At 38.4% G+C, this 16,211-nt stretch overlaps 1 protein-coding gene across 1 annotated transcript in view; it reads left to right on the top strand.

Annotated features, from left to right (window-relative positions):
• The first annotated feature begins 300 nt into the window (after positions 1-300).
• SOX2 (SRY-box transcription factor 2) overlaps positions 301-16,211 on the top strand; it is a 592,096-nt gene continuing 576,185 nt past the window's right edge. Inside the window, exons 1-2 of the mRNA XM_067738154.1 lie at positions 301-444; positions 582-651. The gene's annotated coding sequence lies outside the window, so the exon portion shown is untranslated. The remainder of the gene's footprint in view (positions 445-581; positions 652-16,211) is intronic.

Below are 16,211 nucleotides of genomic sequence, written 5' to 3' on the forward strand. Positions count from 1 at the left end.
CTTTCTATGAAAGTACCTTTTGTTGATCTGAACGAGCTGGTAATTTACAAAATACCCTTCCTTTGTGAGGAAGGCTAAAGAAAAAAGAATCAGTAGCTTTTAAAGCTGGGCCTTAGTGGGACTCTAAATGCAATGAAAGCAGTCTGTGTTGAGAGATTGAAATGCATTTCAAAGCCAGGCCTGACTTGGGTACAAGGAAGAACAGACCTATGTGCATTTTGTAGGAAGAAAAATGTGAATGGAAAAGGGAGAAAGGGAGAGAAACAGGGGGAAATCTGGATAATACATTAAAGTAACCATAATTTTGGAGATGCATTCGTCTTGTTGAAATTGTGTTTGTAACCAGTGATACCGAAGTCGGATATTTGCTCAATCAGGATGCTCAACAATTTAGCCTTTAAAGTTTGGAACTGCCTGGGTTTGTGGAGAAAGTCGGCTCGTGAAGTGTGTGATGTTTTTCTCCAACTTTTTCTTTTTCTTCTTTGCTTTGGGATCCTGTGGGGAGTACCTCAAGAAAATCTGAAGATGCTAATTTTCAGACAACTAATATTTGCTATTTTTTCCCTCTTTTTGCCTATTAGATTTCCTCGTGGCAGTGATTCTTCTTCACCCCTTTGAATTCAGAAGGATGGCATAGATACCTTGAAAACAGTAAGTAATGTGTGATATTTTCTTCAATTACTGTTAATAGTTAATCATAGTAAAGCTGAAATTTGGTTATTGGAGGATTTTGGAATCATGATGCATGCCTAGAAGGAAAATAGGTTTTGTGCAGCATTTGCATTATTTGATGTGAATTACTTTTGGTTTGATTTAACTGTTTATCAACAATATTGTGCTAATGAGCATCTTTTTCACTACTGCTTTACCCAGTATATTCTGTGATAGCTACGTATTGTGTGGCATGTAGTGTATGCATTCTTAGCATAACAGTTCAAGGAACAATGCAAAAAATTGCAGGAAACTATCTTTGGAGATGTTATGTCTTGTTTCATGTACCACACAGTCTTCCTCACACATTTATAGTTTTGATTCCTATCAATCATGCCTTCTAAGGGACCTTTCTACTTGTGCTTGAAGTAAAATTCTTGTATAAATTACATGAGCTTATTTCTTCAAAATAAATATCCAGAGAGAGAAGCAAGAGTTGTTTTGATATTATAAATTAATCAATTTTAAGGTGCTTTAAGTTACATTTCCTGTAATTTAATCGAACATTATAACCAAATAACAAAGCTTTGTTTAGAGATATTATCCCTTTTTAAGAAAAGTGAAAAGTCCATTTTCAGCTTCCTAAAAATAAGACAGACTTGTGTTATCTAAAGACATGCTACTTTGGACATGATACTTAGAGTACACGTCACAAGTATTTTTTAAACGTAAGTGCAGCATTGGCATTTTTAAGTAACTATGGTGCATCTTTTAAATATGTAAATACCTTAATCAGAATGAAGCAATATGGGGCAGAATCAGTTCTAATGTCTCCTTGATGGTTTGAACAGTATCTTCATTGGTGCGGGCACTGCCAAATCGAGTGTGACCTGAGAATTCCACGTAGGCAATCATGAGACTTTTCTTTCTGGAGCCAGGAAACAAGTTTTAATGAAACCAAGACCTATGTTGTTTAATCCTTAAGGTAACCATCAGAGATTTTAGAGATGCTGAAATGGGAAATAGGATCCAGATGGTTTCACAGAGGTCTCTATGAGGGCCAAACACTTTCCCCTTCTAACTATTCGTTATAGCAAATCTAAAGTCCTGGAAGTTTGTATTTAAGATGAAGTCTGTCTTCTACGCTTTTGCTGCTTTAGGTCTCTTTTCCAACTTCCTACAAATTTATCTTTGCCTGTGGTTTTGAGCCATTTGCTGCCTCCTAATGCCTAATTTTAAAATAGCACACATGGCGAACTGCCAAAAAGGTGGCAGTGGGGTATTGGTTTGTGCTGGTATTGAAGTTCCAAGGTTGTTGTTACCCATAATTTACAACAGTTGCTACAAAACAGATGATTAAAACCTGAGGAGTGGCGGGGAGGGAGAAGAGTAAAATTAATTGGTGCGCTTCTTCATGGATCTAAGTGTGGTTTCTTCCTGTGAAAATAAGTTGGATTGTTGTGTTGTATACGTGGCCACAACAGTCTGTACTGTGCCATTGCAGTCACTGCCTACAGTCTTAGATTGATAGAGAAGCACAATATTAAAGAGCTTTTGTTTGAAAGATGTACTTAATTTTACCATTTATACAGATTTTTTTCTCATAGTATTGATTTCATTCCTCTTTTTATAAAAATTAAGCTTGTTGTTAGGTTAAGATTGTTGCTATTTTTTTTAGTTCTTAAAAGAAAAAGCTTATTATTTAGGCATGTCATTGTTGTTTTATTGCTAAGCCAAATTAGTACCTGAGCAATAATACTTTGTCTTTTACTTACTAATTTCATGTCTAGTCAATCTTGTAAGCATTTTGCAAAGTTTCTCTTCTGTGTTATCTTTAAGTACTTTTGGTAAGAGCTAGAGGTAATTTGTTTTGGAGTAGTTGTAAAGAATGACTGTCAAGACATGTTAAGGAATGGATAATCAGGCTTGGAGATCAGCTAGGGTCCCTGCTTGCTTGGTTTATCAAGGACTGCCTGCTTTAGAGCTCTTGTTAGTGGAGAAATGAATGTTTCCTCTTTCTGTCAACATAGGTATGAACATTGTTCTGTAAGCACCTGCATTTGGGGGAACTGGAGAGCTAGGTATTTCCCAGCTAACCGTTGGGGCAAGGGAAGCTTCTCAACTCTTTTGCTTACAGCCCTTCTATTCCTGGGTATAACAACTCATATGCCATACAGTGTACTATTTGCTAAGCCAAAACAAAAACAAAGAAACAAACAAACAAAAACCCACTTCTGGAAAGTTTAGAAATCTGGATCTTTGTGGTATCTTCAGAAGTTATCAGAGGAAAGGAAAAGGTCACACGTTTGTCAAAACTCTGAAACATCTGAGATTTATTTTAAATTTGTTTAAAGATTTATTTTAGATTTGTTTTCCTTTGTGTAAAAATAAAATTTCTTGGGTTTTGCATCAGGAACTGGGTGCTACTTTCCATTACAATGATGGTATTGAGGTTTCAGTGCATTCATGGACTAGCAATAAAATCCAAAGGGGGAGATGAGGCTTGTATAGCCCTAATCCTTCCAGCGTAGGGGCCTGCGTAAGCTCTGTCAGTAGAAGCTGTTATCTTCAGCAGGATGAGATAAGTGTGTCCATGATTTGATGTACTGACAAGCTGTGGATTGCCTGACTAAACAGGGTGTGTTAAGTAGTCGCATTCTCTAGTGTTCAGAATGCAGGAAATTGATTGGCCTGGTTTTAATTACAGTTTTGTATTGATGATGGGCTGATCACTGGCATCTTTGGGTCTTACTTCCCTCAGGTGTCAAATGGAATGTTATCTGTTGTTTGTTTCTTTTCTTGCCTCCTATGGATGGGGCAGACATTTTGGCGTGCATGTGATGGTTGGGTCTGGTCAACTTATTTGGTAATGACGTGATGACAAAGAAAAGACCAAGTTTCTACAAATGATGCCTCATTGCTAATCCCAGTTGGGAGCCAACATTAGATGACAAAGGGGACAAGACAAGAGAGTTTGGGGCAGGTTTTAATCAATGTCAAGGTCATTCCAATTATTGATCAAACAACTCTATGAAACTATAAGCATGACACCAGCATTTAAAGTGGAAGAGAATGCACCAATTTCCATTGTGTCCTAAAATTCACTATGGGGAAACTGGGAGCATAATAGACAGAAAATCTCTATGTAACACCACTTTTTACAAGGGCTTTGATGCAGATTGTAAGATGACAAGATAGATATAAATAATGACTAAATAATTATGCGTAGGGAAAATAAAATTTAGTTTAAGACAGGAAAAAAAGTGCAACACATCTGAAGGCTATATATTTCAATTTTTTTTTTTGAGTCACAGACTTGGCTCAGGGATTTTAGCAGCTATAGCAACAATGGAAAAAAACCCCATCATTAAAAGGGTAACTTCCATATAGTGAGCATTTTGTATGTTTTAGCCCTAATCCTCATGAGAACCCCAAATCTTGCTATCATTACCCTCATTTTATAGTGGAGATAATGCAGGATCAGAAAGATTCAGTGACTGGCCTCTGGTTACACAGGCAGCATGTGACTATGTGGATTAAATCCTGGGCTCTCTGATTCTTATAGCCTGGGCCTTCCTGGGGTAACACAGATGTCAGCTGTCCCTGCAGTCTCTGACACATGCATAACCTCTTTCTGTTTTTGTCCAAGAAAGCTTTCAGTGAGTCTTTTGCTTGCACACCAGTGTATTTTCTGCATAGGTTTTCTTTTAAGTTGCTCATGTCTTTGCTTCTGCTTTTTGGCTTAAGCAGTTGACGTTACACGGTTCTTGGAGCCTTGAACTTGATTGTCAGCAGTGTATCTCTTTTAGGAGAGGATGCCCAATCTGTCAGCCATTCAAAATTGCCTATGTTATCGTAGTCTAATGAGTATGTTCTTCAAAGAGTGAATTGGAGGCTAAAAAAAAAAAGCCTTTTGATGTTCATAGACTCCTTATAAAGTGCTCTAAAACCAAGAAAGATTGTAGTTTTTTTTCCCCACTAAGAGAGTTACAAGAACAGATTTAATAATGTATAATACCCTTCCTCAGAAGGGCAAGCTCTCTTAACATATATAAGCTAGCTCAGTGGGGGTAAAAATACATGGGTAAAGTGAGTAAAATACGTGGGTAAAAGTGTGCTGTGAAAAAGCTACCCCAAAGTTATTTTCAATTTCTTTCATAAACTGAAGGAAGAGCAAAGTACTTTATCCTATAGTTTAGCATTCTAACAGTTCAAAGATAGGGGCAAGTAGGACACGTGTGCAGAAGGAATGTTAAGGCTTCCCCTCCAGCTTCTGCTATGCAGAAAATTTGAATTCAGCTATGGTTTATGCATGAATTCAGATTTTCTGTTGTTTGTTGGGGAAGCCAGATCTGGAAATAATGCCCTTTAAACACAGAGCAGACCTCTCTTCTCAACCTTGCTTGGATGACTTACCCAAAGCAACTTGGAAAATTTTTCTTTTTTGGACGTCTAGGTATGACCAAGGAAATGGTCACTTGTATTTCTTCATAGAAAATTCCAAAATGGACAAGTTACTTTTCTGGCCTTCAAAAAAAAAAAAACAAAAAAAGTCCAGATGCCCACAGGGATAGCACAGTCCATGATCAATACAGTGTGAAAATAAGAAAAAAGAGAGGGGGAGGGGCTAGAAGGATGACGGGAGGTAGAGGACAGAGGATGAGGGAGAGAAAAGGAAAATTCCAGGGGATCAAAAATGTTTAAAGACTTTATATCCTAAAGCCACACAATTTTAGAGCTGCACTCTGCCTTAAAGAGTTTCTAACACTGGGGTTATCAACTGGGAGGATGAGCAGTAGGAGGGGAAGGGTGACCCCCAACCTGCTATGGGCAGCAGGACCTTCAGGTTGCTGTATATTGTTTCAGAAAGCATATGAACACATTTAATATTGTAGTATAATTTTATATTTGGAAAATTCAACAAATATTGTTATGTTAATAATTTAAACGTCAGAAACTAATGCTTCACAGGATCATCTTGGTCTGATGGCTGATGGAAATGTACAGAGGGTCAGTCATTCTCAGTCTGCAGAAACCTCTGGGTGAAAGGTGGGTAGCTGTATCAGAAGGTGTTTGGTACTGAGGGGGCATTAGATTTTACATTTTAATAAAATTGAGGGTATAGGATAAAACAGGTTAAGAAGCACTTATCTAGACCAAGAAGAGCAGGCTTGGGAGGTATTCGTCATTCAACAAATATTATTGAGCACTCTACTGGGTTTGACACTCAGTAGAGGATACGTTTGCAGAGAACTGGATATATAAATATGGAGCTCAGGTGAGTTCTGGACTCAAGATAGAAACCTGGGACCGTCTTGGAACAGAAATGTCAAGTAAGTTAAGGACCGAGAAGGGCACACTGTATCTAGCAACAAAGAGATTGTGATTGACTTTGCAAGGGCATTTTGGGTAGAGGGATGATGTGGAAACCAGATTTTTGTGGGCCAAGAAGTGAGTGGGAGGAATGAGAGAGGAGATTGCATCTATGGACAATTATTTCAGTCAGCCTCACTGGGGAAGGATTTGGATCAAAGCTAGAGCAGAGCTTGGGCATTAAGGGAGAGTTTTTTTAGATAAGAGATAATTAAGTGCAAAGTATTTTAATACATATAAGATAGTTAAACAACTATTAATTCACTGAATGTTCATCGAAAATGCATTGTGAGGTGGAATGTCAGATGAAGAATGCATAGTGCTTGCTCTCAGAAAGTTTGCCAGCTAGGTTACTCAATAAGGCCAATCACTAATCACAGTAATAGCCTGGAAATATGGCTCATCAAAGTAGTATAAACAGTGCTACGTGGATTAAAATATCAAAGATCAAAAGTTATTCACCTAGGGACTCCCCTGGTGGTGCAGTGGTTACGAATCCGCCTGCCAATTCAGGGGACATGGATTCGAGCCCTGGTCCAGGAAGATCCCACATGCCACGGAGCAACTAAGCCCGAGCACCACAACTACTGAAACCCGCTTGCCTAGAGCCCGTGCTTCACAACAAGAGAAGTCACTGCAATGAGAAGCCCGTGCATCACAACGAAGAGTAGCCCCCGCTCACTGCAGCTAGAGAAAGCCTGCGTGGAGCAACGAAGACCCAACACAACCAAATAAATAAATAAACTTATTTTTAAAAAAAGTTATTCACCCATGTGGGATCAAGAAAGGTATTATGGAGAAAGCAGACCTTGAAAGGATGAAAGAGTACAACAGAAGGAGCTTGGGAACCAAAGCACAAAGAATTTGGGGGTTTGGGTTATCATACAACGGTCTAAAAGATCATGGAGGGCACGTTGGACTTTTACCGTGGGGGCTTTGAATTCCGAATTCATAGGTTTGGTTCAATTCTGTGAGCAAGTGGAAGGTTTTTGTATAAGATAAGGACGTGGTCCACAGATCTACGTTAGGAAAATGAACTTGGTTACCACACCTGGAAATGTCTGGAGTAGGTTGAAAGTAAGGAAGCTGGTTAAGAAACCTATGAAATAGACCAGGTGAGAGGGAACCAGAGGCTCAATCAGAGTAGTGACAGTAGGAATGGAATGAAAGAGAATTAATTCACTCATTAATTCAACAGAAATTTACTTAGTGCTTACTATGTGTTAGGCTGACGTAGCGTCTCTAATCTCAAGGAGCTCCCAGCCAAATGTGTGATGTGAATAAGTTCCATAATAGAGGGATGAACTCAATGGAAAGAGATCACACAGGAGAGAGGGGTATGTGTGTGGAAGAAACCAGAAACCAAGGGAGTAGACTTTCAAGAAGGAAAGAGAGAGTGCTATTACCAAAGGGATAGAGTAAAAGGAGTCCTGAAATGATTCTGTTGGGTTTTTCAACATGGAGGATGTTAATGATGTTAGCAGCAGCAATTTCACTGAAGCAGAACTGTTATGGATTGAAGATTGATTGGGAGGTAAGGAATTGAGGACAGGGAGACAGGAGAAATATTTTAGAGATAAACATATGGTAGCTGCTGAGGTCAAGGTAGTGAAGAGTAAGAGATAAAATACGATTCTATGATTTTAAGTCTCAGGGAATGATGGCATCCCTTGGCAAAATAGAGAAGTCAGGAGAAAGACTTAATATTAAGGGAGCTTTGGTTTTGCCCTTGATTAAGTTTGAAATATGAATAGACATTTAGTCCATGATTTGAAAAAAGGATAAAAAAAATTTAAAGTACTGTTAGGGCTACACACAGCTAGTTTTGATTTGTATAATAAGGTAGCTGAAGCCAAAGTCATAGAAAGTACAGTTGACCCTTAACACTGTGGGTTTGAACTACACAAGTCCACTTACATGCAGTTATTTTTCAATAGTAAATATTACAGACTACATGGTCGTTTGTTGAATCTGCAGATGTGGAGAACCATGGATATGGAGGGCCAACTATAAATTATACATGAATTAACCACCCCCCCACCACCAGTTGTTCAAGGGTCAACTGTAAAACTGTAGAGGGGGAAGAAGAGTACAGAGGACAGGAGAAAAGAATGAGAAAGAAGATTAGAAGCCAGTGAAGCTGACTAAAAAGAAGTGGTCAGAAAAGCAAAAGAAACCACCGGGGTGAGTTATGGCCGCCAAGGAGAATTTTGTTTTCATGGTAGTTTACTCTTTGGTGGTTAGAATGTTATTTACTTTAAAGCAGAATAAGTACCAAGAAAATGCCAGTGATTTTTGAGAGCTAAGAATTTTTGGTGTTCTTGGGAACCATTTGTTCCCAATTGGGAACAGCCATTTTAGTGGATTGATCAAAAAAATAGAAACCGACTTGGAAGGGGTTAAGGTGTGAGTAGGATTTCTTTTTTATTGTTGCAGGGAAGATGAGCGAAGTTGAGATTGTGGCAAGGCTGAGAGGAAGACTGAGCACGTTTATATGTATAACTATATGAGAAACAGGGTCATCAGGGGTGAGAACTGAAAGAAAAAGTGGATAATTGATGAAGAAAATTTGGGTAGACAGTATGATTTAGCTTCTATCTTGGTGTTTCTGTCAGAACTCAATGAGATAATGAATATGAAGTATCTGACACATTAGTTGGTTCTTAATAAATGTGACCTATTATTAGTAATTCGGAGTCAGGTGGAATAAAGAAAGCATTATTGATTACCTGCTCTATGCCAAGCCCGTGTTGTTTTACTTCACTTTCACAACAGCCCTCTGAGCTAGGCATTGTCAGTCAGTTTTATACACAATAAAACCTAGAGGTTGAGGCCTTGCCTAGAGTCACAACAAAGTAAATACAGAGCTGGGATTTGAACACAAGCCCATACTAAAGATACCATTAGGCCTTGTGATTTTTTTTGAATAGTTTCGGTCTCACATGGGGTAACGGAAGTAAGAGAAGTAGCTTGAAGGAATCCTTATTGATGTTCTTTGTAAAATGAGAGGTTAGGTATCTGCCGAGAATGAGGAGGTCCATATAGAGAGAAGGGAATGAGATAAGTGAAAGACTTGAAACAGCAACTCCAGGGTGTTAGTGCATCATTAAGAGATGAAGAAGAGAGGTGAAGTTTAGGTAGCATGTAACCTTGTTACATAAGGATATCTTAAGGTGAGGTCTCTGATACTGCAGCAGTATCTTCTAAGTCAGGAATAAGCAAATTTTTTCTGTAAAGTGACAGACTGTAAATATTTTAGACTTTGTGGGTCATGTGGTCTCTGTTGTAGCTACTCAGCTTAGTTGTTGTATCATGAAAGCAGCCATAGGTAATGCATAAACAAATGAGTGTAGCTGTGTTCTAACAGAACTTTATTAATGTTGGGCAGTGAAAATATTTCATATGGTATCATAGTGGATAATGTCATTGTATATTATACATTTGTCCAAACACATAGAATGAACAACACCAAGAATGAACCCTAATGTCAACTGTAGACTTCGGGTGATAATGATGTGTCAGTGTTAAGTTTATCAACTGTAACAAGTGTCCCACTCTGATGAGGGATGTTGATAATGGGGAGGCTGTGCATGCATAGGGTCAGGGGCTGTGTGGGAAATCTCTGCATCTCCCTCTCAATTTTGTTATGAACCCAAAATTGTACTAGGAGAATAAAGTCCTTAAAAAAAGAAAAAATAATGGACACTGAAATGTTAATATTTACATGTCATGAAATATTCTTCTTTTGATGTTTCTTTAATCACTTAAAAATGTAAGACCATTCTTAGCTTGAGGGTAGTACAAAATAAGCAGTGAGCCACATTTGGCCTATAGGCAGTAGTTTGCCCACTCCTGTTTTGGGTACTTCTTAGAATATAGATTCCTGGGTTTTACACTAGACCAACTCAATCAGAATAATTGGGGAGTGGGGTCCAGGAATCTGCATTTTAAGTGTGTGTGTGTGTGTGTGTGTGAATATACCATTCTGAGACTACTGCTTAAGGACAGAACTAGTAAACAGAGAGTGGCTGGGCATGGTTCCCTGAAAAATACAGAGTCTCCAGGTCTCAAATCACAAAGCAACGCTCAGCAGCACAGGACTTGGAGCCAAGGAGGGTCCATAGTGGTTTGGTGATTGGCATGGAAGCAATGGAGGAAAATACAGGGGCAGGGAATTCTAGGCTTGTGGTTAGCGCGTCACTGAATGACCATCCAGGGGACCCAGACTTGGCAGGAAGGCAAAGAAAGATAGAAGGAAGCTGATGAACTCAAAAAATCAGGAGGATTGGAGGGATTAGGCTCATGAGAGTAGGATACAGACTTGGAAGTCAAGGGTTAAAGGGGGATGAACAGATGTCTGTGGTTAGAGAGGACTTTCAGAAGAGCTGTGAACCATGTTGAAGTATGAGGTAGGGCTGCATCAGGAACTGACCAGTGTTGTAGAGATGGGTGTCACTGGAGGTGAGAGGTCAAGGACTTGTGAGGTCAGGGGCCTAAGGAAAGTTAATTCAACACAGTTGGACAATACAACTAGATTGAGTGTCCAGGATGAAAATGCAGATGACCAGAGGAGTGAGAGAAGAGCCTCGTCAGCATGGGCTAGCCTGGCCAACGAGGCCTGGAGAAGGGTATATAATATTTAGACAGGTAGAGAGCAAGGGGAGGAGGAGAGAAGAGATGTTCACTGATCATCTACTCTGTGCCTCTTTAGCGGGCCCTTATGCATATCAACTCATTTGACCTTTGCAACAAACTGCTGAAGGGAGCATTATTCCCATTTCAGAGGTGAAGAATCTAAAGTTCATAGAGGTCAGAGTCCAAAGTTGGGACTTCCCTGGTGGTCCAGTGGTTGGGACTCCATGCTTCCACTGCAGGGGCGCAGGTTCGATCCCTGGTTGAGGAACTGGGATCCTGCATGCTGTGTGGTGTAGTCAAAAAGAAAAAAAAAAAAAAATTAGAAAAAAAAAAAGTCCAAAGTCACACAGAGAATAAAATGAGAAATTGGTCTTTACGGCTGGGAAGCCCATTATCTTTTTCTTTTTCTGTTTCATTTTGTGTATCAACTTCAGTAGGTTTGTCAGTAGTAGCTTCCGAAAGCACTGTGTTCAGAAGGATTCTGAGGTAGAAACTAAGGTCAGAAAGAGTTGTCATTAATGAGTAAATTTTCCTTGGGCACAGGAGGGGAGAGCTGTCGCTTCCAGTCCTCGTATTTGCCATTGCCTATGCATGTAACTGCGTAACCAAGGGGAAAGATGTTCCAATTTCAGCGGGCTGAGGTTTAGTGAGCAAAGAATAAGAGTTGAGAAGGAGCATACTATCTTTAATAGACTATGGCAGGACCAACTTGGTTGGTTGGAGGACTCAGATAGAGGCACGGAGGGACTAAGCCTGTGAATAGGATGACAAGTTCCAGGTTGTGAGTTTGACTTGGTCCTGGGAACAACAGAAGGGTCTTGTTTGTTTATTTAAAGCAGGAAAACGATATAAAAATGATGGTGTAGGAAGTTTAGTCTGGTGGTTGAGAAAGGGGTTCAACAGAAAGGCTATTATCAAGCTGTGAAATGTTAGAAGCTTAGATCAGGGGAGTTATTAGTGTATGAATAGCAGGAATGGAAAGCAAAGAGATATTCCAAAAGAATTATTAGTATTTGATAACTACTTAGATATAGGAAATAACATAAAAGAAGGTAGAGTCAAGGATGACTAAGATAAGATTTTGTTATGTGTATTTCAGTGAAGCTGGTCTATTCTGAGAGAACCTTCTAGAAAGACTCCCGTAACCAAATATATTTGCAAACAGTATTTGCTCAATACTCATTTTCGAGACTCACAAAACACATTAGCATATATAAGGCTCTGAGCAGTCCTGCCGAAAAGAAACCTTTTAAACTGTATTTAACTCATCTGTTTTTCAAACTAACTGAACAAAATATCTCTTTCTTACATGAAGGTGTGGCTATACAACACATACTCCGGAAAATGCTGGAAAAAATTGTGATGCCATGATCAAAAAATAAGGAAACTCTTTTGAAGTGAACAGAATGAATTTCGTTTAGGGCTATGTTGAATTTGAAAGCAGGTATCTTTCGGGGGAGACATTCTAGAGCTTGGTGAGGAGATTAGGGCTAAAGGTGTAGATTGCAGAGTAATAAGCATAGAGGGGATTGTCGCAGTTAAGAGTGTCTAACAGAAGCTGTTTGCTGGGGCAGAGGGGTAAGTGCTTGTCAGTTCTCTAAGTTAGGGAATGGGAGGTGGCAGATGAGGCAGCTAAAGGACACGAGGGACCAATGGACAGGCAAGTATGAAGGATAGGGTAGTGCCACAAAAAATAAGGGAAGAAATGATTTCAGAAGGGGTCTGTTGTGTCAGATACTGTAGAGTGTGAGGCAAAGCCACTGTGTTTGGCAAGAAGGAGGTTACTGGTTACCCAGCAGTCAGTTCATGTTGGTGCGAAGCAGTCATTCCACAAAAGGGTATCGAACATCTTCTCAAAAAAAAAAAAAAACCACAATGTGGCTCCTGCTGTTCAGCAGCTCAGTTAGGTCTCCTGAGGAGACATTTGTCACATATAAGTGACAAATGTGCTAACAACAGAGATGTCAGCTGTTACTGAGGCATGGGGGAGGGAAAGACTATTCCTGCTCTCAAAAGCTTTAAACACCTTGTTAACAGAGGTGGTGCTTGGTGACATTGTGAAGTTGGGGACGTGTGTGTCTGTGTTGGTTCCTGAGTCCAAAGTCTCTGACCTGTTTGTTGGTGCCTCTTCTCTACTTGCTTGAGCTTCCCCAGGGTCCTCTTGTTCTTAGGCAAGAATCTAAACGCTTGAAGCCATCAGTGATGGGAAGTTTGATGTGCTTCTCTTTAGATGCTATTATATTACAAAAAGTGAACAAAGCCAGAAAGAGAATATCTGAACTTCTGAAAAGGTGGGGTTTTTTCCCTAAACACAAATGTTTAAATGACATTTTAGCATACTGATAGCATGTAAGAAAGTGGTTAAAATATTATATATTTTATATATAATAATAAACATATACATAGTGTATATAGCACATATCATATATGTATGCTAATATATATCTTAAATGTATATTTATATATTTAATGTTTTTTGAAAACAAGCTTTGACTTATACTCACCAGACGTTAGAAGCCTGTCATCAAAATAGGTGGTGCAATATATTCAATATTTAATCAGTTTTAATACTTTCAAGGCATAATATATGAAAATATTTTATTTATATGAAAATAAAATAATTAATAACATTTTTATAGTTTATTAGAAAACTGTGGTGAGAACAAAGAAAGAAATGAATAGCCTAACTTTAATATAAAGGAGACCTGATTTTACACTATCAATAACATTAATATTAAACTTTGGAAAGAAGAGTGTTCCAAAAAATAAGCCATATCTGTTTCTACAAAATGACTAATATTATGTTGGCTTCAGGAAAGGTTAACAATTTTGTGGAGTGACCCAGAGCAAGACAACTTACAGCTAGGTGAGGTTCTCATGCCTCAGACATGTAAATAACAGTAATAATTGTAATGTAGGAGTACCTACTCTGTGCCAAGCAATTTGTAAATTATTCTTTGTACACTGTCTCATTTACAACAACTGGGAAGTAAATATTACAGCAACCAAGGAGGTAAATATTATTATCCCAAATTTATAGATGATGAAACTGAGGCTCAGAGAGGACAGGAAACTTGCCCAGCATCATAAAGCTGGGATTTGAATTCCGTCTGTGCAAAACCTGTATTCTTTACACCTCTCAACCTGTGAAGTGCTAGTACTGTGATGAAATGTCTTTTCAGTTGGGGTCAGCATCTTCACAAAATGACAAAAGGAAGTGGTAGACTGTCAGAAGCTTATGATAAAAGTAGATCGGGCTGTCTAGGTATTAGGGAAGTGCTTCAAGACATTCCTTCATCACTTAACTCTCAGGTCTTGAATTATGGAACATTTTGAAAATCCTTGGAGGTAGTATTAAAATTTAACAGGTATAAACCAGAAAGGTGAGTAGATGCTAATGGCAGTGGAAAGGAAATTGCCTGTCAACTTTGTTCATCCTGGAGATATATGGTGAGTTTGTATATAAACATGAAATTACACACCATCATGGAAGTAGTGTACATGAATATTGTGCCCTATGTTTCAAGCTATTTTAACTTACAGGAAAGAAGAGTGTTACAGGTCATGGCTAAATTCCCTCTTGTTTGGGAATGATTTTACCCAAGGTAAGTTGAACTCAATAACTGTATGTTTCAGGGAAATTTAATACTTGTTTCTCTCTGCCCAGAATGTGCTCTCCTGTTCCCTTGATCCCTTATGTCTCTGCTCACCACGTAAAGAGTTCTACTTTTCTTACCCGAACTTTCTTGTTTTTTTGTCTTTATGTTTGCTTTATCCACTCCTGGCTTTGGATTGTCATCATTTCATCCTCCTATTTTCATTTTGTTTTGCCCTTTGGGGTAGGGGTGGTGGTAGTGGTATATTTTCTGGACAAAAACCTTCAGTAAAAGTTTGTTCTTTGCGCTTGCAACTTTTGTTGTAATCTTGTACAACAGTACATCCCTATTCCATTTGTTTCCTTTAACTTTAGCCCAAGACCTTTTACAGTTTCCTCCAACTGTCTCTCAAAATTTTATAGTTTTTATTCTTACTTTTTTTTTGAGGTGCTCATTTAAGACATTATTGTCTAACTTCTCCAGGATAGTCTCTCTTCGTCCTACCCTTCTCTGTTTTTCTTTATTCCTTTATGCTGCCTTCATTTTCTGTCTTACTTCTTTCTATATTTCCTCTGGTTTGCGCCATCATATTCCTGCTTTTCTCTTTTCTAGAACTTTGGGCTGAATAAACTTCTCCCTATGGTATTCTTTTCCCATAACTTTTCTCTGAAACTCTCCTTTATCTTTTAACTTTAATTCCCTTTTACTCTTATTAGACTCAGCCCCCCAAAATCCATTAACTTTTCTTCATTCTTCAACTAAAAACCTTTCCTTCAGTCTATTCCAGACCCATCAGATGCTTGAATCACTTCCTCACCTCTGACTTTCTTCTTGACCTTCTCTCAGCTACTTTATCACTATCCTCTGAACTGAAATTGTACTTACCAAAGAAGTTCTAATGACTTCCTCCTGGACAAATTGAATGTCCTTTCATCTGTGATCCTCATCTTTACTGGCAATGACTCTACCCATAGGTTAGTAGATCATCTTTACTTTTGAAGCAAGTTGGGCTTCTTTTTTTTTTTTTTTTGGAACTAACAAAATATCTTCCAGAGTGTGCATCATTTTGTTTATTTTGCTTATGAGAGTCAGAGATAACTTTCTGTTTGCATTTCTAATAACCGTCTTTAAAAGCGTCTTGACATTTTTTGATTGTTTTTAAATGGTCAGTGAATGGTTTTCTGAATTTGGATAGGGTTCTCTTCCCTGAAGGACAGACTTCTAAGTCAGTGTTATTCCCCCGCCTACCACAACAAACACACTGAATTTCCCCAAATCTAATTTGCAGGTTATCACCACAGTCAGGAAATCTAAATAAATGACTTTTGGGAAATAATTTCTTTGCTCATTTTGAAGGTCATTCCCTTCAAACCTCCCCAGACTCAAATTCAGTTGAAAATAAGAACTTTAAATATTTCTGAATGAAACTTGAAAGAATAAAAACACCCTTCCACAATTCTAATTAACGATGAAAAATACATTAGCCTTTACTTGGCTCCATAAATGTGTTTTTTACTGTGGTGACTATTTTTGCACTTGATAAATTTTAACCTTCATATGAACAACAAGAGCAAAAAGCTCCAGTGATAAGGGAAAAAATGATTTAGAAAGTATATAGATTGCTGCTCTGTAACAAAAGCTTTAGAATTCCAAGTTCAGGCTGCTACTGTCTATTTTTCCTTGCTAAGTGCAAGGGGGGTGTAGCCTTAGACTTCTGTGATTCCTTCGGGCAGGTTTATGTCACTCCTATTAACATTGTTTAAATATAGCTTTCTTAAATCCAGAGAATGGTGCTGAAAATAGTGTTTTGACTAGTAAAATGGAGAAGACAAAGAACCAAAGACAAAAGCAAGATATGCACTGACTGATTTATGTCATTTTAATAACTTAATTACTTGATAAGCACTTATATGATTTAGTTACTGATCTTCAGTCTTTCAGTGCTAGGGAATGAAT

The sequence above is a fragment of the Pseudorca crassidens genome, chromosome 5 (genome assembly GCF_039906515.1).
Source record: "Pseudorca crassidens isolate mPseCra1 chromosome 5, mPseCra1.hap1, whole genome shotgun sequence".
Lineage (NCBI taxonomy): Eukaryota > Metazoa > Chordata > Mammalia > Artiodactyla > Delphinidae > Pseudorca > Pseudorca crassidens.